This window comes from Trichosurus vulpecula, chromosome 5, assembly GCF_011100635.1.
Source record: "Trichosurus vulpecula isolate mTriVul1 chromosome 5, mTriVul1.pri, whole genome shotgun sequence".
NCBI lineage: Eukaryota > Metazoa > Chordata > Mammalia > Diprotodontia > Phalangeridae > Trichosurus > Trichosurus vulpecula.
In genome coordinates this window covers 195,018,108-195,041,885 of record NC_050577.1, presented here as the reverse complement: position 1 = coordinate 195,041,885, position 23,778 = coordinate 195,018,108, and the positions used below count along the sequence as shown (strand labels likewise).

At 35.8% G+C, this 23,778-nt stretch overlaps 1 protein-coding gene across 2 annotated transcripts in view; it reads left to right on the top strand.

Moving 5' to 3' along the window:
* The window catches only part of LOC118852159 (activating transcription factor 7 interacting protein), a 169,124-nt gene that overhangs the window by 14,370 nt on the left and 130,976 nt on the right, over nt 1-23,778 (top strand). The window lies entirely within an intron of this gene.

Here is a 23,778-nt window from a genome sequence, read left to right as displayed (position 1 = left end):
CCAGAAATAAATTTTCATTATCTTAAATTGTTTCTCTCAGACACACTAACAGTGTTTTTCTGGCCTTGATTGAGTTAGTTAATATTTAGTTTATGCCAGGACTTCTTGTATGTTAATTACTTTTAAATCTTTTAAATCAAATTGAATCATTTGTGTTGTTTTTTCCTAAAGTGTTTTAAGCCAAGCTGACTTTCTAAAGGTTTTATAATAGAAACATGAAACTCTAAGTCTTACATTTTGAAGAACAGTAAAAGATTTATGTTTCTTTGGAAAAAGTCATTGTTTTTAGTGATTTTTAAAGGTCTATGCTTAAATGTTAATCTATGAGAACTATACCACTTAGTTATAGACAGTTCATTTTCTATCTTGTATTCCATCCCTTCCCCCTTTGTGGTTCTCTTACTCCTACCACCTCCAAAAATTAACTTTTTATTCAAGTTTTAAAATTTAGTTAACATTTAGTTTATGACCTTGAATATAGAAATTATTCACATTTTCTTGGGCCCTAATTTCTGTTTTTCTACTGCTAAAGTTGTGTGTGTGTGTGTGTGTGTGTGTGTGTGTGTGTGTGAATCTGGCTTTGGGATTTGGAAAATAAAAACATTAAAAAAATTTGGAAAGATGTTGGAAGGACATGGAAGAAACACCTGGATGCATGATATTCACAGATAAGAATAAGCCCTATTGACATTTAAGAACCTTTTTTTCTAGGTTAATTTTTAATTTCTAGGTTAAATCCTCATCATTTGGGATTGAATAAATATTACTTTAATCTGTCATTTTAATTGGCTTCATGTATATCATCAAATTATAAGATTAGAGCTAGAATGGACTTTTAAAGATTATTTAATCCATCCTCCTTATTTTACAAATGCATCTGAGGCCTAGAGATCATACAAGTAAGTAGATAAGCTGAGATTCGAACCCATGTCCTTTCATCCATTGATCTTTCCACTTGGTTTTGAATATGTATAGAAAAACCTCATTAAATTGGATCCAAAATTCAGACATGTAGCATATATGGTTATGTTAAAGTTTGTGAAATGATTCCTCTTTTGAATTTTGAGTAATCACTTATTCCTTAGTGATGAGACCCAAACTAAAATCATTGGTATTTTCAAGTTACAGACTTAAGAAATTGAAGCTATCATTACATAGGCTAATTGTGAATTAAAATTTTACATTTATCTAAAATTTATTTTTTATTTAGACATTAATTTTCCTAGATCTTTATATACATTTAAAAGAAATAATCAAAATAAAATATTTTATTATTACCTTGCTCTTTCTAATGTTTATATGGTCATTTAACTGTAATGATAATACAATAATTCCAGTTATTCAGAATTGTTGGGGAATGAGGTTATTGAAAGGAATTCAAGTTTTTCATGGAGTCGAAAATTTTAGAATTTGAAGGAACTTCAGTGGCATCTAGTCCTACCTATTATCCAACCTTTCAGGTTCAACTACTTCAATAAATGCAAAATTTTGTCCATATCCCTGTCTTTTCATATTCTACCAATTAAGTTGAAACTTTGAAATACTTATATGATTCTAGTAACCATATGCAGTTAATCACCAATACTTTTATTTTAACCCTCTGACGAAAATCTAAAAAGTATTAAATTCTTCCCTGCTTTTCAGGGGAGTTTCAGTTGCAGTCCATGCAGGCAAGTATATAACTGAATATAATTTAACCTTTTGAGGGGCTAGCTCAGGGTCATTGTGATTATTTGTATTGTTTTTTAAATTATATAGGACATTGAACTGAATTTGTACTGATTCCAAAACATACTTTGGTTTCTTTAATAAAAGAGGTAATATGGTATAATTTTTAGAGTGTTAAACTTGAAGTCAGTCAGGCTTTGAGTTCAGGTCCTTCCTTTAAAACTTGTGTGATTCTGAATAATAGTTTTATCATCTCTAAAATATCTGAAGTATTTACGTCACATGTTAATTTCAAGGACAAAATTTGATAATTTATGTGAAGTGCTCTGCAAACCGTAAAGTACCATGTTATTGGTTATAATAATTATTGTAAAATTCTTTTGTAATAAATTAGAATCATTCAGTGCAGGAAAAATAAGAAAAAGGAAATCCAAGTTGGCAAAATGAAGAAAAGCAGTAGGAATATAATTCAAAGCAGGCATAAGATGGTTAGCAGTGCCCTGAATTGTTTTTACTACTATATCAGTATGCGTTTTGAACTCATTCTAATTGTATGTTTTCCATGATAACACGTCTTTAGTTTCATAACCAAAAAATTTTGTGTTTTTTGTTTGCTTTATTGGCCTGCATGTGTAGTATACTTAGGAGCTCTGTATTGAGTAATGGGAATAGTTTCCTGTGCGTCAAACCAAGTGACCCTTGTATCACTTGGTCACCTTTGTGATATTAGTACAGCCTATTAGTCTGATTTACTGATTCTTTGGGAGCAGTTATCCTAGCCTTTTGTCTTTGAGATCACTTTTTGGATCAGTCCTTCTTACTTGATCTGTTTCGTCTGGACCCTAGCCAATAACTACCACATAAATGTGTTTTACCTTGCATATGCAGAATTGAGTGAACTTTTAGTTGGCCTCCAAGATCCTTTCCAGTTAAAATTACTATGTCAGGTAACTTGAGTTAGATGATAACAAAAAGAGTAACAATAAATGAGGGAATGAACGGAACTTATATTGCTGGGAGAGATAGTATAGAATAACACATTTAGGATTACAGTAAGAGACAAACATGTAGACATGGTCTGCCTATATAACAATGTAGTAAAAAGAAGACTGGACTTTGAATCAGAATATCTGAATTTTAGTCCTGGATCCGCTATTAATTAATTAGGGAAAATTCCTTAACGTTCATGCTGGTTTCCTCTCTAAAATGAGGGGCATGAATTAGAATTATAAAATTGCAGAATGAGAAGGTTTGGGCAGTGAAAAAGTCCAGTTCATCTATCCCATTACATTATCCCATTTGCATAATTTCTGGTAAGCATTTAATATTTGTTTGAATGTATGCATGAATCAATGAATAAAAAAGATTTATTAAGCTTTTTTTTTACTATGTGCTAAGCACATAATAAAAGGGATATAAATAAAAAGGAAATGATACATATATTGGGGAATGATGACCAAGGAAGGATATTTTGATTTGGAATGTTACCGTGATGGTGAATGGAACCATAGGGGAGTGGAATGACACATTCTTTCCAGTAACATTGACTGTATTGATCTCATATGGTTCTAGAATTAGAAAAGTGGAAGAGAAGAAGGACTTTCTCAAGGACTTTAGTGAAGAAAGGGAGTAGAAATATAGGGTGAGATGAAGAGGAGAGATGTAGGACATTAACTAGTGGGTATGGTAGGATGAAGGGATGGTTTTTGTTTTTAAGGATAGGGGAGATATGGGATTGTTTGTAGGTTATAGGGAAGGAATCAATAGATAGGGTGAGATTAGAGAGTGGGGGCATTCTGTTGGAGAAGGTTGCTAGAAATGAAGTCATGAGTTATTATAGAGGTGTTTGGCCCATTGGCCTTGGCAAGCCAAAAGATCACCTCACTATTGGAGACTAGGATGAAAGAGGAGCTAGTGGGGTATAAAGTCAGAGAGATGTGAGATAAGGAATGGAGAAGTTAGAGCTCTCATCTAATGGCCTCTTTTTTTCATTTAAATATGAGGCTAGTCTTCAGCTTTCAGGATAGGGGAAGGAGTATTACCAGAGGCTTGAGGAGAGAAGAGATTTGAAATAGCTAGTGTGGTTAATGTGACAGAGAATCAGTTAAGGAAAAGTAGTAGAATTGCTTTGCTATAGTGAGGGCCCACTTAAGAATTTTTTGTTGTTGTTTGGTAAGTTTTATTGAATAAGCTTTGTAGAAGGGTACTATATACAGAGGGGATGGGTATGTGTGTGTGATAAGTTTTTGATCTTTTCCTTGGACAGTCTTGATGATACCTTCTTTCTTAGCCTGTTGACTCTTTCTTGTTCTTTTACTCTTGGACCTGTAAACCTTAGCCTAGTTAGACATGACCTGGTGTATCTACTTTGAGTTTAAAAATGTGGTCTATAAGGAGCTGGTTTTTAAAAATATGTATATATTTTTCTTATTAAATTATAGGCTTGATTCGAGTCTGTCTACTTAGAACAAAAGTGCCACCAGCTTGAGAGGGGCGAGTGTGTTTATGTAGAGTAGTCAGTTTTTTTGGATTCCCAGTATTTGTGAAGTTGACGCAGAATTTTCATTCTCTTCAGATTCAAGTCATCTTTTGCATGTAAGCGTTGGGTATACCCTTTCTCTTTTCTCTATGTGCCTGCCTTTCTGGTAAGCTGGAGTGTTTTTCTGGCATTGGGTGTGATAATGGATAGTAACAACCTTACAGGTGGTTAGTTCATTTTACATCAGTTTCTTAATCTGCTGATAGGAGTTTGTATGGCGGCTTCATTGGTGTCATTAGGGTTGTCATACTTTTCTTTTCAAACTGAGGAACACTGTTCTTCACAGGTCCGTTTCTGAAGTTTAAGCATTCTAATGGGTACACCTGGCCTATTTGGGATTAGCTAACATAAATTCGTACTGGAGTCTGTCAGTGGTTTTTTAATTTTCTTCAGTTCTGTTCAGCACCTTGTGAGTTGGAAGGAGGGAGGTTCATAATGGGTCTAATGCAAGGTTGAGGTTTGGAAAGATGTAATTGGAGATAGGACAGGGTGGCAAGGGACCTAAGAGTAGAGAATAGTTTAGAATTCATCTGGTTCACCAAGGGGTCTACAAGTAGTCCAGAGTGTATCCAGATCAAGGTTGATGGCCTGGGACAATGCTGAAGGATTACAGAATGGGGAAGCAAAAACATGAGTGCCTATTGACTAGGGAATGACTGACAGAAGTTTTGGTATAGAATATAATGAACTGTTACACCACAATAAGACAACTTATATGAACTAATGGAATGGGAAGAAAGCAGAACCGAAACAAAATGATTATAGTAATGTAAAGGAAAGCAGCCTTAAGATAAGTGAATTCAGATTAAATTCAAAGACTAATCTTGGCCCCACAGAACAATAATGCATCCCTTCTCCCAGAGGATTAGAGTACATATGGGTAAATAAGCCAAATAAAATACATGTATTGCCAGTTGATTTTGCTTAGTTTCACAAATGGAAGGAAGGCTTAAACTGATGAAAATACCCATTGAAGTAATTTAATGTTTGCTATAGTACTAGAATCATAAATACTTTCTTCAAAATGAATCAGGAGGTGCTGCACAGTGGCAAGCACAAGATAACATTAAAAATGAAGCTAGTTATGTTTTAAAAGCTAAAAGTTATCAACATGGGATTCATTTCCAAATGAACTGCCTTTGTACAATCAGTCCACTGTTACTAAAAGGTCAAAAGCAGTACAAACCCTAAATAAAGAAAAATGAGATGTGGAATGAATTTGTTGTAGCTCCAACCTGACCTATTTAAACAAGGTATTCACACTGAAAAAATAGAAGAGCAAACATTAATCCAAACTATTACCATTTTTTAACCAGTATAATCAATTGCTACAAGAGAATAAACAAAAATGTCTAGAGCCTACCTCTGCCATCAAAGATTTAATCTTTTTTTTCCAGCAAAGAGATATGTTAGCTTAGGGCAATGCTGCTTTAGAGTATAAATCCTAAGCAAAACCATATCATGAAATGTGTTTAAGGATAAAACTGAAGGGAGATCAGTAGATTAAAAAAAATGGAAAAGATCACATGCAGACTTGGACAAAATCATAGTTTGGAAGTTCACAGAAATTTCATTGGCCATCTAGTGCAAATCAAGTATAGAAGGAATCCCTGCTATTAATATAACCAACAAATGGTTGTCCAGCTTCTGCTTAAATCCCTTCAAGGAAGGGGAACTCACTACCTCTAGATCTGTAGTGGTATATGGACAAACTCATTTCTCCAAAAATGAGAGGAGCATGACCACATTTAGACTTTAACATCCCAACTATGTATATACTGCATGAAGAAATAAAAATGACCCTAAAGAGATTGAAAGCATCATCATCCTTATAGTCACACATTATAGTCAAAACTTTTATTCATATTCTTTACCACTTAACCATTGGAGAAAGGCTCTTGGCCATATATATTTGGGTTAATTCCCTGTATACTACAGATTTCAGATATTTGGTAGTAATACTTGCTGACAAGTTTCCCCCCTCACTTTACAGTTTCTCTTACAGCTGCATTGATATTTTCGGGTGTTTTTTTGGGAGGGGAAGGCTTTTACTTTTAATGTAATTGAGATTTTCTGTTTTTAATCTGTCTCCTCTTGTTACTTTTGTTGTTAAGAATTCTTGACTAATTATGAATGTGAACATTAGTTCCTTCCTCCACAGTTTTTTAAAATGATATGATCTTTTATATTTATGAATATATATCTATTTGGAATTTATAGTGGTGTATAGTATAGGTTGGGTGTTAGTCGTAACCTTACTACTGCCAAAGTGCTTCCAGCTTTTCCCAGTATTTCTTGTTGGTTCTAGGGAATCCAATCCCTAGTAGTTTCGTATTCCTGGATTTACTGTGTTATTGTGTTAAATTGATTCTCAATTGTGCTTATTTAGTTTTAGAGAGTTTCATTACTATTTTTAAACAGCATAAAATAGTTTGTTAGTGTTGTGTTATAATTTGAGATCAGGTAATATTAGGTCCCATTCATTACTATTCTTCCCCCACCATAACTTCAATTGAGATTCTAGACATTTTTGTTACCTTTTTATCCATTTACATAGCCAACTCCTTGGCAATTTAATTGACATAGCTCTAAAATTTGTAATTTTAGGTAGTATTTTTATAATATTGGTACAACCTAACCATGGACATTATTTTTTGTATTTTTTTTAAGTAATCTTTTATTTCTTTAAAGAGTATTTCTTTAAAGAGTGTATAATTATTCAACTATAGTGGATGTTTTGGTAGTTAATACCCAAATATATTACTCATTTTATTTTAAGTAATTTTTTTCCTCTTTTTCCTCTTGGATTTTGTTAGTAATATGTATATATGCAAACTTCTATAGTTCTATTTTGCATTCTACTTTATTGGAACTAATGTTTTGATTAATTTTTTCCATTGATTCGCTAATGTTCTCATAGTAAACCATCCTCACATGCAAATATAGGTAATTTTTGCTTTTTTGGCTATGCTTATTCCCTACATTTTTCTCATCTCATTTTTATAATTAGCATTTCTGCCATTATGCTAAGTAATTTTGAAGACATTGGGTGTTGCCTCTTGTCTTCTTTGGATAATTTTTGCTGTTTGAGTTACAAACAATGCTAACTTTTTGGTTTAGATAGATCTTATTCCTATGCTTTTTGTTGTTTTTAACCTACTGTTGAATGATTCTTGGTCTAAATCCAACTTGATCATATTTAATGATTTTTTAAAAAAGTATAATGTTATAGCCTCTTTGCTAAAATTTTAGTTAATATGTCTATCAATATTAATGATATTGGTATGTGTAATTTTATTTTTCTGTTTTTTATCTCCCTGCTTTCAGTACCAGGACCATATTTGTCACATACACAGATTTTGACAAGATGCCTTTTTTTCCTTATCTTTGCATATAGTTTATGCTACAATTTTTTTGGTTATAAGCTGGGCAATGGATTGAAAGGAGGGAGCAGATTGACTGGATTACTTTTGGAACATTGTAGAGTTTAAAGACTTCAAATTCTCCCCCCAAATAAAGGTCCATATCTTTTAACACCAATATTCTTTGGATGGTGTTTGACTTTGAGTTGAGAGTTACCTAAAAGCAGTGGAGGGGCACGAGGTTGTGAGGGGACTAGAACACATTCCAGGCAAGGATTTATGTAGATGAATTGGTGTCTCATTAAGAAATGTTTAGTCAAATTAGAAGGTGGGCCAATTATGTAGAGAGAGTAAAGGATTACTGGTTGACGGCAGTGTTTAAGGTAGTAACAAGAAGGCCCTTACCACATTGGGCCAATCCTTGGTGACCCGTGTGAAATAGGGACAACAATTACAAAGGCTGGGCAGGCAAAGATGAGTTATAGTCTGCATCGCTGGAGGGAGGGAGTTATCAAATTGCATTTCTTCTGGAGTAGATTTCAGATATTAAAGAAAAAATCAGAAAAGTTTAAAAATTACTTTTTTTAAGCCTGAGATATTCTATACTCCTTGCCCCTGCTAGTGCTTTCAGGTTCCATTGTTTATATATCAAACCTCTAAGTATTCTGTGCCGCATTAATTTTGGAAACACTATTACAGGACTTTGTAGCATTCTTGGAGCATTATTTTAAAGCATTTATTAAGTATTTACTGTTGTCAGGCATTGTGCCTGGGGATATAAATAGAAAAGCAAGACAGTCCTCACCCTAAAGAAGCTTACATTCTAATTGTGAATGATAATCATTCAGTCAGTGAATTTTTATGTGCCAGTGAATAGTGTTGGTTTGGGAGGTTATGGAAATGAGGAGCTGAAGCCATAGGACAGTTGATTGATAGGGTCTTTCCAGAAACAATAGTAGAATTGATTTGACTACAGTTTCTCAAATAAGAGATGAAAAAGGTGGGTGGGGGAGGGAAAGTAGGCATTTGGCAGAAAGTCAGATGGCAATAATATGACCTGTTGTAGTGGTCACACCAATTCATTCAACCAAAATAAATTTCAGACATATATTTTAAAAAATCAAGCAATAAGTACATGAACAGTAAGTATTTCAGGACCTGAAGCAGCAAAAAAGAATAGCTATATCACCTTGTGCTGCAAGTTCACTAATATGAGGAATGTAACATGCCCAGAAATAACCAAGAATGTGTGGTGGCGATGGGGACCACTACCCCAAGTTTAAGCCATTACTTTGATTCCCTTTAGAACTAGGGAAGAGCCATGTTGAATTCTGCTTCTAGTGAATGAATATTGTTTCTGGGAGGAGTTTGTGCCAGTCTTACTCTGATCGTGGGCACCAGTTTCTATTATTAAATATGCCAGAATTGGTGAATTTGATAAGGAGAAGATTGTGCTTACATTAGCATTTCATGTTCATATTTCTAGTATCCCCTCAGGCTGAAAAAGGAATGAATTAACAGCTGCAAGCCTGAAATGTTTTGAGTTGGGCTTAACTCAGGCCAATCCCCCACCCCCAGTTTGTCTTTGGAACAGGAGGCGGCCATTGTCAACAAGGACATGCATTGAGAACCCCTTGAGTTGATTCAGCTGAGTGAAGCTCCTTTGCCTGACTTGTCTATCTTCTACTAGCTAACTGTCATAGAGTGCTTAGAGCTTGTGACTATTTTGTATTCAGGCAATCAGGAGATGATGACAAATAGCCTGAGCCTTTAGTTTCCTCTGAGCCAGTCATTTCCCAAGGATAGTTTTAATACTTAGAAAATTATGAGTTCTAAACTGTTTCCTTCCTCCCCTCCCTCCCCTGCACTAGAGATTATTGTTGATTGTATGTGAGTATGTCTCTTTCTGTAAAATCATTGTATATATACTTCTACACATCACTTCTTTCTCTGGAGGTGGATAGGATCTTCCTTCATAGGTTTTTTTGTAGTTGATTTGAATATATATAATATTCAGAATAACAGTTGTTTGCAGATATTCTTTAAACAACATTGCTGTTACTGTATACAATGTTTTCTTGGTTCTGCTCATTTCGCTTTTCATTATTTCATGCAAGTCTTTCCAAGTTTTTTTTTTCCTAAAACCAACCTGCTCATTTCTTATAGCACATTTCCGCCACAATCATATACCACAACTTGTTAAGCCATTCTCCAATTTATGATCATCCCTTCAATTTTCAGTTCTTGACAACCACAAAGAGAGCTGCTGTAATATATACATATATATACATATACATTTATATATATATTAGAACATAAGTTCTTTTCCCTTTTGCCTAATCACCTTGGGAAACAGTAATAATGGTATTGTTGGGTCAAAGGGTATACACAGTTTTATAATTCAGAATGTTCTCTAAAATGGTTGGATCAATTTACAGTTTCACCAGTAGTGTATTAGTGTCTCAATTTTTCCACATTCCCCTCCAGCATTTGTCATTTCCCTCTTCTGTCATTTTAGCCATTCTGACAGTTATGAGAGGATATCTCAAAATTGTTTTAATTTGCATTTCTCTAATCAATAGTGTTTTAGAGCATTTTTTCATATGACTACATATAGCTTTAATTTCTTCATCAAAAAATTGCTTGTTCATATTCTTTGGCCATTTATCAATTGGGGAATGACTTCTTATGTCAGACCTTTAGCCAAGAAGCTGTCCATGAAAAATTTCTCCCAATTTCTGCTTTCTTTCTAATCTTGGCTACATTGGTTTTATTTGTATAAAACCTGTCTAATTTAATATAATCAAAATTATCCCTCTCACAGTGCTCTCTATTTTACTTATTCACAAATTCTTCTGTCCATAAGTATGATAGGTAATATATTCCATGCTCTCCTAATTTACTTATGCTATTTCCCTTTATATCTAGGTCATTTATCCATTTTGCCTTTTTTTTCTTTTGGAGGGGGGAAGGCAGGGCATTTGGGGTTAAGTGACTTGCCCAAGGTCACACAGCTAGTAAGTGTGTCAAGTCTGAGGCTGCATTTGAACTCCGGTCCTCCTGACCCCAGGGCCGGTTCTCTACTCACTGCGCCACCTAGCTGCCCCCATTTATCCATTTTGACCTTATCTTGGTAAATGGTAAGCCATATTGCTTTCTGCTTTTCCCAGTGATTTTTACTAAATAGTGTATTCTTATCCCCAAAACTTAAAACTTTACATTTGTCAAACACAAAGTTACTATAATTGGGTTTTAATACTTTTTAAGGAAAAACTAGCCCAACTTGGATGGGGAAAGGATATTGCTTCCACCATGCTTGGCAATCTTAGGTTTAAGAAGGACTAAGACATCATCATCACCATGATTGCAGGACTGACCATAAGGTTTTCGAAGCTCTATCTTATTTGAGCTTCACAACAACTCTATAACGTAAATGCTGCAAACATTACTACCTGCATTTTATTGAAATGAAGTGCAAAGGAATGAAAAAAGCATTTTTTTGAGAACTTAACTTGGTACACAGTATGCTAAGCTCTGAGGAGGCAAATAGAAAGAGCTAAGCAGTCCTTGTTCTCAGGGAGCTTATATTGTAATTATGGGAGGCAACACATTAAAAGGAGGTTCAGTTGCAAGGCAGATAGATAGAAAGGCCTCGAAATCCTAAGAGAGTTTCCTGAGAGTAGAGATTAAGTGACTTGCATAGGGTTGTACAACTGGTATCTGAGAGTATTTGAACCCAGATTATCCTGACTCCCAGTTTAATGCTAACCACTATATTCAGAAGATTCCAAAAATTTGGACAAATGTATCACATACTTCTAGAAAAGTAAAGGCTTCTTGGAGATTTTTCTACCTCCCTCAAAAGGGTTCATGTTGTCAGGGAAACAGTACAGTCCAAAGGGTAGTTGTAATGTATTTATAATCATATTGGAATACTTCTGCATCAGATGGCCAGTTATTTGATTTTTCTTTGCTACTTGCTCTCCATCTTTCTACATGAGGGATTCTTGATCATTTTTGTTTCATGGACTCCATTAGCATTCTATTGAAGCCTATGGACCATTTTCAGAATGTTGTTTTTAAATACATAAAATAAATACAAAGGATTGTAAAAGGAACCAATTATTGTAATAAAGTTAGTAAAATTAAAGGAAAATGGTTAAAAATCCTTTCTTTAGATATTGATTTCATAATCAAGTCATCCTGCCCTCTCAGTTATATGTCTTAGTACGGACTTTGACTTGGTCATAAACCTAGAGTCATTGGGTCCAGATATTCTTTGACCAAAGAGAACACTGAGGCCACAGAGGTTATGTGATGTGCCCAAGGTCATAGATTCCAACCCCCTGGTCTCCTGATTCCAAACCCCAAGGTTCAGCTCCCTAGGTAGGCCTCATTTTTTTTCCTTGTTAACTCATCTAGTTTAACTTGTAGGTTGTATAAATTAGAATCTTAGAATTGTGGGGGACTAGGTAGCACAGTGGATAGAGGACCAGTCCTGCATGCAGTCCAGAAGACCCAAGTTCAAATCTGGCCTCAGACACTTTATAGCAGTGTGACCTTAGGCAAGTCACTTAACCCTATTTGCCTCAGTTCCTCATCTATAAAATGAGCTGTCTGATGGCAGAAAGTGAAGAGGAATTAAGAAACCTCTTGATGAAGGTGAAAGAAAAGAATGTAAAAGTTGGCTTGAAGGTTAACATAAAAAACAAAAAATAACAATCTTGGCAACTGGTCCTGGCAAATGGAGAAGAAATAGCAGCAGTGTCAGGTTTTATATTCTTGGTCTCAAAGAACACTGCAGATGGCAACTGCAGCCATGAAATTAAAAGATGCTTGCTACTTAGAAGGAAAGCTCTGACAAAGCTATGGCAGAGCTGTACAGCGTACTAAAAACAGAGACATCACCTTGCTGACAGAGATCTGCATAGTCAAAGCTATGGTTTTTCCAGTGGCAATGTATTACTGTGAAGGTTGGACTGTAAGGAAAGCTGAGTGATGCTGAATCGAAACTTTCAAATTGTAGTGCTGAAGAAGACTTTTGAGAGTCTCTTGGACAGCAAGGAGGTCTAGTCAGTCAATATTCCAGGCTGTTCCCTGGAAGGTGAGATACTGACGCTGATGCTTAAATACTTTGGCCACATAAGAAGAAGATAGGACTCACTGATGTTGGGAAAGATCGAAGGCAAAAAGAAAAAGGGACGGCAGAGACAAAGATGGATAGATAGTATCATGGAAACAATGAAGACAAACTTGGACAGACTTAAAGAGACAGTGGAAAATAGAAGGGCCTTGTGTGCTAGTCTATGGGGTTACAAAGATTCAGACATGACTGAATGACTGAAAAACAACGAAATGAGCTGGAAAAGGAAATGGCAAACCACTCCAGTATTGTTGCCAAGAAAACCCAAAAAGGGGCTCCGAAGAGGCGGACAGGATTGAAACAACTAAACAAGATCATTGATAGGTGGTCATTCAGCCTTATATTCTCTAAGTCACTATAGCATCAGCTCCTTAAGGGCAAGGGGCATCTGAAATATTCTGTTTGCTTCTCCTCTGCCTGCTAGAATCATTAACAGGCTTCAGGCCTTTAGTTCAGGTGCTGTCTCTAGCAGGAAGCATTTCATGATATCCCTACATATATTTTCTATTTCTATATTGTATTCCCTAGTAGAATGTAAGCTTTTTGTGGGTGGGGACTACTCTTTCTTTTTTAACTTTATAACTCCAGCATCCATGCTTAATAAATATATTATGAAAATAGGATACTTTTAATATTTAAGTAACTTTATTTCTCTTTTTTCTCAGACCTAGTCTTAAAACTGCTGTCTTTGATTCATCACTTTGTGATTGAAAATAAAATAGTCTTTTTTCTTTTACTCCTCTTGGCCTTTTGTTTGGGTTTCACAAAACATAAAAAGAAAATTGCTTAAAGGAAATAGTTAAAATATGGATTTGCAGTTGCTAAGGTTGTGTCCTAATTTTGATTTACCATCAGATGTTAGATTCATCTATCATCTGGTTTGATATCTAGATTTTCTTTTTGCATATATTGTTCAATATATCTTAATGATAAAAATGCAATTTTGCATTTAAAAAGATAAGCGGAATTGTGTCAAGCTCTCATGAAAATTATGCTTCTTAGCATTTGGCAAAGAGGAAAGCAATCTAGTTTCTAAATGTAACCCAACTACATATATTGGTTATAAAAACAGAAGAATCATTACTTTTGTCAATTGAAGTTTCTTTCTAATGGCTGGTTAAGGATTATTTTAATTTTATACGCTTCAATGTAATGTAGAGAGAATTTTTCATTTGACACGGTACAGTGCAATTTGTATTGCAAATGTTTATTTAAGCTTATTTTTTGTAGTTTTAGGAAATTCTTTATGTCTTATCCCAGGAATGAACTAAATAACCAAATACTCTTTGGATTAAAATTTTTAAAACATTTTTCAGTTGTAATTGAGTAAGTTAGATTCCTTTTGTGACTTAGATCTGGATTATTAGTACACAAATGAATATATTGTTTTCTAAAAGTGTAGTCACTGCCTGGAGGGGGCGGGGAAAGAGGTTGGGTGGGCTGGGGAAGGTTTATTCAGCAATATCCTGCTTTAGTTTAGTTGAAATGAGAGTTGCCTTTATGTAAATTGTTCTTACTAGGCCAGCTAGCTGTAACTACAGCCCGGCTGGGTTTGGGCAGCAAATAACATGTGTAATGGACTTTCTCCTTGGAGTGCATAGGAATTCACCTTTCTAGACTGAAAGAATAGAAGTGATCTGAAAATGAGTTTGACATCTAAATATGGACATGGAAAGTGTAGAATGTATAGGAGCTGGTTTCAGTTCATTTATATCTATATGCCTTGTGCTCTATTTTAATAGTTTTATGCTTGTTAGTAGTGTTTTATGGTATGTAGGAGGTTCTTCACGGCACACTTGCTGCAGACTTGAATAGTTGATGGCACAGAAAGCATATTAGATATTCAGTTGCATTTTGGTGGCTGTACTGTGCATGTTTTTTGTGAGCTTTGCTGACATTGCTGCCTTCTTGGTAATTGTTGACTTGTATATCTTAGTCAGATATAATTTCTGGACAAGTTACTTAGCAGATGTGAACTACTGTGTGAAAGGCAATGCATTAACTTACTGTCTTTCCAATCTGTTGTATTCTGTTTGTGCGCAAATATGAACACAGAAAGTTTTTAGGCTCAAAATGGCTGACCTGGAAGATTCATTTGAGCTTTTGACATTTATGTAAATGAAGTTGTGTGTTTGGTTTATACAGAAGAAGTTCTTTTTGCAGTATTACTCTGTCCACAGGTAAGAATCCATTCTTTTTCCTTAAGTCTTTTCAGGCCTCTACCTCTCACCAAAGGGGATGTTTTTAACGTCTGAAAATACTAGGATCATCAATGATGGTTTTGGTAATTAAATGTTATTTTTTAGGACAATTTGCCTGTCTTAATACACACACACACACACACACACACACACACACACACACACACTCATTTCTGGATGCACATATTTAAATTGTGGCATCATGCTTGGGATAGAAGGAGTAATTGTCTAGTTTCATAAAAAGTCACCATGACTAAGTCAAAATGAACTAACTCATCCTTACTGTGGAGTACATGTGTAAAATACATGTGAGTGTGCATACATGTATGTATAAACAAGTAAAGCAATTTAAGGCATGACATCATTCTGTGATTATATTCTCATGTATAGTGACACCCACTGGTGTATGTGGAGGTGTGAAATTTTGTAATCTTTCTTGATTCTAAAGATTTGGTATAATTCTACTTAATATGAATTAAAAGAGCATTCTCCATTCAAAAGCAGACTTTTTGTATTTTAAGTGTTCCCAGTTAGAATTGATCAGATTAATATGGTTTTTATATGTATTTTCATCTAAAATACTTAGTATTTCGTTATCTCATTTTCATCATTCATAAATTTTTTCCTTATTAATGATCTTAGCAACATAATTTTAAAATGCAACGCCAAAATGAATTTAGCAATTAGATTGACTTTAAAAGTAATATATACGTATATATGAATAATTTCCATAGTTATCTGTATATAATATTGTAATAATATGTTTAGAAAGCTGTAGCTTAGAGCTTGTATGCTTATAAAAGATATTGATGTGCACCAAGGATACTGGTATCAAAGTGGCCAAAAATTAAATATAATCACTTTGATGAGGATGAGTAAAGGGAAAGGAGAGAGAAGAAAAGGAACTCTTTTCGATGGGACTTTTAATTTACTTGACATCATACTCTAGAACTATTATACTTGAGATCTCAGCAAAAAAGTGTTAATTTCATTCTGAAGCTCCAAGTCTCTGATGGGAAACGGGATGCTTGCTTACTGCCGTACGATATTGACCACCCAAAGAACAGAGGCCAAATAGTGCAGTCACATGTGGCCTTGTTAGGATTATATATGTATGGCCTTTTGCAATATTTGTTGAGTGTTCTGATGTGATGTTTTTGGTATGTGTTTCAGTTGTACATGTCAATCTTTCAAGTACACAAATATATTTTCAGTCTTCAGAAATAAAGACATATTTTAGGAATAATCAGCATTATTGAGAGAAGTCAAGGAATTAAGTATCTTGCCTGGGGGAGAATACTAATAAAAGGGATGGGAAGATCAATTCAAAAGATAGGAGAAAGCATTAAGCAATGAATGGAGAGATATGAGATATAATTCAATCAGAATAGAAAGTACACAGATGTACTTTTGCCCACCACATAAGGAGTAACCATAACAAAGATAAAATAAGAGGAAAAGAGGATAATATAGGGACAGAAGAAATTTCACAGTTTTCTTCCTTGTGTTTTCAGTAGTAGGAAATTAGCTTTCCTAACTTGAAAAGCTCTCCTAGTACTATATACTTGTATACATCTGTTTTGTCATAGTTACTTGGCTAAATGTTTTATCTTCCTTTTCAGATTGAAAGCTAGCAAACAGGTTTTGTTTATTTTCTCATCTGGTCTAGTAGTTTAGCATAGTGCTTTGAATGTACTTCATAGATATATTTCATTGGTGTGGACATCCTCTCCACCAATGCATGTATGACCAAATGAGCTGGACTCCTTAGGGTTGCTTTAGCAAAAAAAAACCAAAAACCAAAAAATCCCAACTCAATTTTTACATACATTTCCCCTCTCTCTGTCTCTCTCTGTCTCTCTGTCTCTCTGTCTCTCTGTCTCTCTCTCTCTCTCTCTCTCTGTCTCCTTGGGTAGCCAACTCTTTGATGGGTGGTATAAGCCTCTCCACTCAAGGGTTCTCTAATGACACATAGAGTCTGTACTTTGGAGCCTTTTCAGAGTTGTATGTGAATGGACAGCTTAGTTGGCATAGCCTCACAGACCTGAGATCATCCATACACATGATGGATGATGCTTTTAGATAGGATTTTGGTGGAGGGCTTTACATATAATAGTCATTAAGTATTTTTTATATTGACCTGCATTATGAAAAATGAAGATGAAGAGGAACCATGGTGGTAGTAGTATAGGAAACTCTAGAAGAGAGATTTAAAATAATGAAAAAATGAAAAGAGCACATAGATAATACTAATAGGAAATGTTAAAGATGCAGTTTGTCTCTTAATCTAGCCAACATATTAAGCAACCTTATATAGCACTGTGGAAAAAACTGGAAGGTAGAATTTTAAGTCATTGTATGGTAATTAGGGTGGGACTTTTTTTTTTTTTTTTTTTACTGTTTTCTCTTTTAGAATGCTACAGTAATCAAGTGCCTTTGATTAAGTCTTACTAGGTGTAAAGCCCCAGGTCCACACCCTTTTGCTGATTAGGTGTGAAGATGTGAAGATGGAGACTCTTCCCTCCTCAAAAAAAAAAAAAAGATTGTAAATTGCAGAAAAAGTGGGGTCTCCTTTGGCCAAAAAAAAAAAAAAGTTTCCTCGCCTGGGATTTGGGGGCAACTAGGAGTCCTCCCCTGCCCTTTAAAGAAAACCCAAATGTTGGTGCTTCCCTTTTTGTTTAGTTTAGTTTTATTTTTTTAGTTTTTGGGGGGGAGGCAGGAGGGAAGGCAGGGCAGTTGGGGTTAAGTGACTTGCCCAAGGTCACGCAGCTAGTAGGTGTGTCCAGTGTCTGAGGCCACATTTGAACTGAGGCCTTCCTGACTCCAGGGCCAGTACTCTACTCACTGTGCCACCTACCTGCCCCTGTGCTTCTCTTTTTGGTACCTATGTATGTGATGTCTTGATTAGACAAAGCCTGGCTGTTGAATTGTGTTATTTGATCTGTTGACATTTTCTGTTTATAAGTTCTATTTGTATTTGCTCTGAAGTTCAGGGTGCTAGCTTTTCCTCCTGAACTAAGTGAATGATATATGTATGTTTGATTAAAGTGAGATTGTTAGCCCCTTAAAGTTGCTTTCCTTAGAAGAGCAGATCAAAGAACCTGTGCTGGCAGCTCTTTTTGCTGGTCTTGTTGGGTCTTACACCCCTACAGCAGCTGGCTAGCCACATTGTTGTTAACAGTTGTTTAGTATGAATTCCCTTCCTGTGTAGCCTAACAGAAGCATCTGCCTGAATATTGATAGGTCTCTTTCTCATGAAGCAGCCAAATCTACTTTTAGGCCGATCTAGTTGTTAGAAAGTTATAGCTTCTGTTGAACCAGGATATTTTTCTTTAATTTACCCATTGGTCTTAATTTGTCTCATCTGGAAGTAAAGGTTTTAAACTGAATATGCCTTCAGAAGAGGAGTTTTAAAAGTACTTGTTTCTACAAATATTCAGACTTTCAATCAGAACATCTCTACTTCCTTCCATAACTCCTCCTCTGATTTGGTTTCTAGATCTTTCCTTTCCTCTGGTTACTTTTCAGTTTGTCAAAAATATCCTCTTAAAATATGGTGCTCCACATTAACTCACAATACTTCAGGTATGGGCTGACCAGTGCCAAGTATAGTGGAACAGATAATGTTCTGCATTGGGAGGTTATATTGTTAATGAAGTCAAATAATAACAAGCATTTCTTAGCCTAGTCATAGTGTTGACTCAGTGAACTTCTAGTGAACTTAAATCCCACCATCTTTTTTTTTACATGAATTCCAATTAAGTTACATTTACTTGTAAGTGGATGCTTTGAACCTGTGTGTGGTACTCTATCATTTGTTCCTGTGAAATTTCTAGTTAGTTTATGTCTTTTGTTCAGACTGTTGAGGCATTTTGAATCTTAATTCTGTCCTCCCAACAATTTGTAATTTCTAAAGCGTGAGCAGCATTCTCAGTCGTTATGTGGAAAATTACTGGCTGCAGGAAATATGTGGAAGATGTAATTTCTGTATCTCTACCTTTGTGGACCTTAAAATTGATTTGGGGAAAAAATTTTAAAAGCATGAGAGTTTTATGAGAAAATAAGCAAGGTTATATGACTGGTAAAAAAGAACACAGATTCATTAATGTCATTACTGTTCTTGGTTGTCTGTCAGAATTATAATTTACAGAGATAAGCAAGCAGAATTTGCTTTTTAATTTGGAGTTTTCAGAGGGAATGTTTCCTTTGGATAGTTTCATCCTGTCAGGATAAGAATGCTTTTGCTTTTTTTAAATGGGAAATAAACAGATTGTATCTCCTCTTCCTTTGTCTTTAGGATCATATACATATGCATATATATGTGTGTATATATGTTCACACATACATGTATATTAGTGCCTGGCACATAATAGACCCTCTGTAAATGCTCGGTACTACTGTTGTTATTATATTCCCCCAGTACTTAATTTCTTTGTCTATGGTATTTGTATTTGTGAGTAATTTTTTTTGCTATATACTGATTCCTTTTAAATGTCATACAGTGGTTTGTTACATGTTAGATGGCATAGGGGATAGTGCACTGGGCCTGGAGTCACGACCATAAGCTAGTTGAGTTGATTAGATTAACAGATGTTTCTTTGAAACCACAGATCCTATTGTTATTCAGTTGTGTCGGACTCTTTGTGACCACATTTGGAGTTTCTCGACAAAGATACTAGAGTAGTTTGCCATTTCATTCACCAGCTCATTTTATAGATGAAGAACTAAGACAGAGTTAATTGATTTGCCCAGGGTCACATAGGAAGTGTCTGAGGCTGGATTTGAACTCATGAAGATGAGTCTTCCTCACTTTAGGCCTGGTGCTTTATTCACTGTGGCACCTAGCTGCCTGGTAACCGCCAACACGATCACTACCACCACCACCACCACTACTACCACTTCATGTAGTAAAGTCTACAGCTATATTGTAATTATTCTGTGGAGTTGCTGTGAAGTGATTTATTATGAAGGATATGCCTTTATATGTAATAAAAATGGGATGCTAGTTACCAATCTGATAAACAGGGGTTCTCTTACCCATTTGACAGAATATTAAGGGGATAGAAATAGATACCTAAATATCTGTTTATCTGTATGTACACACACAATTCTAGTATCTCCATTGTTTTATAATTCTAAGTCTAATGCTATGCTTTGGTTTTCTTTACTTCCTTTCCTTAGGGCTACTGGTTTTTTTTACATTTTTTTTCTTCTAGGGCTACTATTTTTTAGCTTACTGAAATGAACAAGTTCCCTTGCTGTCTGGTCAGAATTGTACTAATATATGTTGGGAGCATATAAATGGGTATTGTGAAAGAAATGGGTTTTTTACAATTATTAGTTTTAATTTTACTTGAATTTTTTTTTTGGAGGAGGGAAGGCAGGACAATTGGGGTTAAGTGACTTGCCCAAGGTCACACAGCTAGTAAGTGTGTCAAGGTCTGAGGCTGGATTTGAACTCAAGTCCTCCTGCCTCCAGGACCAGTGCTCTAATCACTGTGACACCTAGTGTGTTGGTAAGCAAAATGGCCTTTGTTTTCTTTGAGTAATCCTTACTAGGTGCTAAGCCCCAGGCCCAAACCCCTATTAGGTGTGGAACCTATGTGGGTATGGATTGGTGACTGGGGTGGGGCCCAAGGTGGGGCTGGCTAAGGGGAGGTGTTAACTCCAGAGCCATGCCCTATTAGGTGTTAACCTAATCTATGTGGATGTGAACCTCCCAGGGTCCTAAGGGGAGGGGCCAACTCAAGAACCAGTCATTCTGACGACATTTGATGATGTCTGCAGCCGTATAAGAACGGAGGACAGAGCCATTTGTGCAGGGCTCTCGAGATGGTGTTGATGAGGAAACTCCAGGCAGCTGTAGCTAAGGAGCCCTCCAGCTTGTAAACCCGGATGCTGAGACTTTGTTGAACTCTGGTAACTACGTATTGGGATTTGAATCAGACAAGGTCTGTCTGTTGATGTTTGTAATTTGTTTGTATTTTGTTCTGAAGTTCAGGATGCTGGTTTTTTCCTCTGAACTAAGTGAATGATATTTGTATGCTGAATTAAAGTAAGCTTGTCAACCCCTTCACCTTGCTTTCCTTAGTTAAGCAGATCAAAAGAACCTGTGCTGTTGGTAGCTTTCTGGGTGCTGGCTGTGGGTGGATCTTACACCCCCGCAGAAGCTGCTAGCCGGATTGTGGAAACACCTAACTGCCCCCTTGGCTTGAATTTTTAAGAACTTATTTCCTTACCTGTTGGATTACATACAGAATAATGGAATATTAGTGCTACAAAGGACCCTAGAGTTTATTTAATCCAATCCCTTAATATTAATAGATGCTCTGAGTCACATTATTAGGCACAGATGAGACTCAACACTATGCCTCCTGTCAGGTTGTACTTTCTTTGTGTTTCATGATGGGGTCTCACACAGTTTCCTTCAGAACTTTTACAGATAATTCCCTTCCCCTAATCAAACCATATTGTTTCCTATCTGTTAATTGGTTAATCAGTGTTCGGTTTCCCTGGAGATTGTCCCTGATTAAATAATCTGCTCCTATCCCTAATCCAAGAAGTAAGCTTTCTGCCCAGCTTTTTTCATGTGACTAATAATAGCAGCAACAAATATAATAATAGTTGACTTTATATAGTTTTTATACATGTAATCTTATTTGAGTCTCTCTATAGTTCTGTAAGGTATGTTATTTTAGGTATTGTTATCCATATTTTATAGATAACGAAACTGAAACTCCAAGAGAAGTGGTGACCTGTTTATAGTCACAGACCTAGTAGGTGCTGGGAGGTGGAATTCCAATTCAGAACTTGTTGACTCAGGAAGTTCTATGGTGTTAATGTGATTAAAGATCTTCTCCACCCATTTTATAGGCCTCAGGTGGAGCTAGTTAAGGGAAGCTTGATTAGGAGAGGCTTGTTTGTAGGAAGGCCCACACGCTTTTGCTAATTAGGTCATCAAGAGTTGTGAAGCTCTCAGACTCTGAAAAGGGTATACATACATATATTTGTACTCTGAGGGTAGCCATTAAGCTCCTTTTCAGAACTGAGGGAGCAAAGGATGCAGGCAAGCAGACAGCTAAGATTTGTGAATGAGTGAGGCACCAGCAGAAGGGGAGATTATGGGATGGTTTAGCTCCCTGTTGTAATAATGTGTTTTAAGTTCCTTGCTGTTACGATAAAGTAGGCTTACTGGTTTGTTGTATAATTGCTGCTACGTTGAATTGGAGTTACTGGTTTTGGAATTTGATCCTCTGGTGTCTGAATAAATGTTTTACTAGTTCTGCCTTCTATATGGAGTGTCTCTTGTATTCTTTGATGCAGCACTATACAGGCATTTTCATTGTCACCATCGATATTGTGACACTTGCCTCACTGATACAGGGCCCTTTGGTGTCACTGGAAGATTCTGAGGAAAAGTAGCAGAGGAAGACAGCAAGGGAGATGAAAGAGATAGTAGAAAAGTAGAGGAAAGAAATATGTTGAAATAGCAATAATGCCAGTTCCATAGGTGTCATACTGTTGCTTTAATTCCTCATATATTGGGTACACTATAAACTGTGTCTAAAGGCCCATTACAGTTATTAGGGGCACAGTGAAGATTCTGTATATATTCTTGTAGGAGGCTCGTAGTAACATTGGTTCTGATTTAAACAAATTCTTATCATAAGCACACAAAATTCAGAGCCAGCAAAGACCTTAAATGGTAATGATGATACTAGCTAATATTTACATAGTACTTTTAGGTTTACCAAATGCTTACATATATTATTTCATTCGACCCTGGGAGGTAGGTGTTACTATTATCCCTATTTTACAGATGAAGATAACGGGATAGGAGAAGCTAAGTGACTTTCTTAGGTTACACAGCTAATACTTGACTGAGGCAGGATTTGAACTTGGGTCTGCCTGGCTCAAAATCCAGTACTGTGTCTACTGTATCACTACTTCACTTTACAATTCAGGAAACTGAGGCTCATAGCAGTGAAGGAATAGCGTGGATGGTAAGTAGCAGAGCTGAGATTTGGGGGAAAAAACCCTCTAATTTCTCAGTCCAGGATATTATAACATATTATAAAGGCTGTAACTTTTTCATTTTAAAAGAAATCTGGGAATGTGATATGATTGAAGTCTGCAAAATCATGAAGAGAATACACATGGATACATACGTCTATACATGTAGCAAACAGACATTCATGCTCCCAGTTCTGGTATAGTAGAACTAGCAGACATTCCTTTTGAATCTTGAAAAAGGTAAATTTCAGTTAATTTAAAGGAAGGCTAATGAGTGACATTTGGAAATTATTACCCAAGGAATTGGATGTGGACAGAAATCTTTGGTAGATCCAAAAAGACTGAGGTACATTTTGGGCCCCTGTTATTAACTGAAAGTAAGATGTTTTGAGGTATGTTGTTGGCCTTTGAGTTCCTTCCCATCTTTAAATCTATGATCCTTTTTCAAGCTGTTATCAAAGAGGACAGTTGGCATCCTATAAAATGTTGCTTGGTGCAACTGGACAGTTATGGATTAGTTGAACTGTCTTTATATTCTAATGTTAAATTGAAATGAAAAATTAATCAAGTACTTATTAAACACCTGTGATATTCTAGGCATAGTGCTAAGTGCAAAGTGCTAAGCACTGGGCAAAGAAATGAAATGAATGAAACAATCTCTAAGCACCTCAAGAAGATTGTACTTTGGAGGTGAAAGAAGTAGCCATAGTGTAATAGAAAGTGCTTGATTTGAAGTCAGAGGGCCTGGGTTTAGCTCTGCCCTGTCATCTCTGTGAATTCAGTCACTTAACTTTTCTGGGCTTCCTCAGTTTCCTCATCTATAAAATGAGGAGTTGATTATAGTGCTAAAGT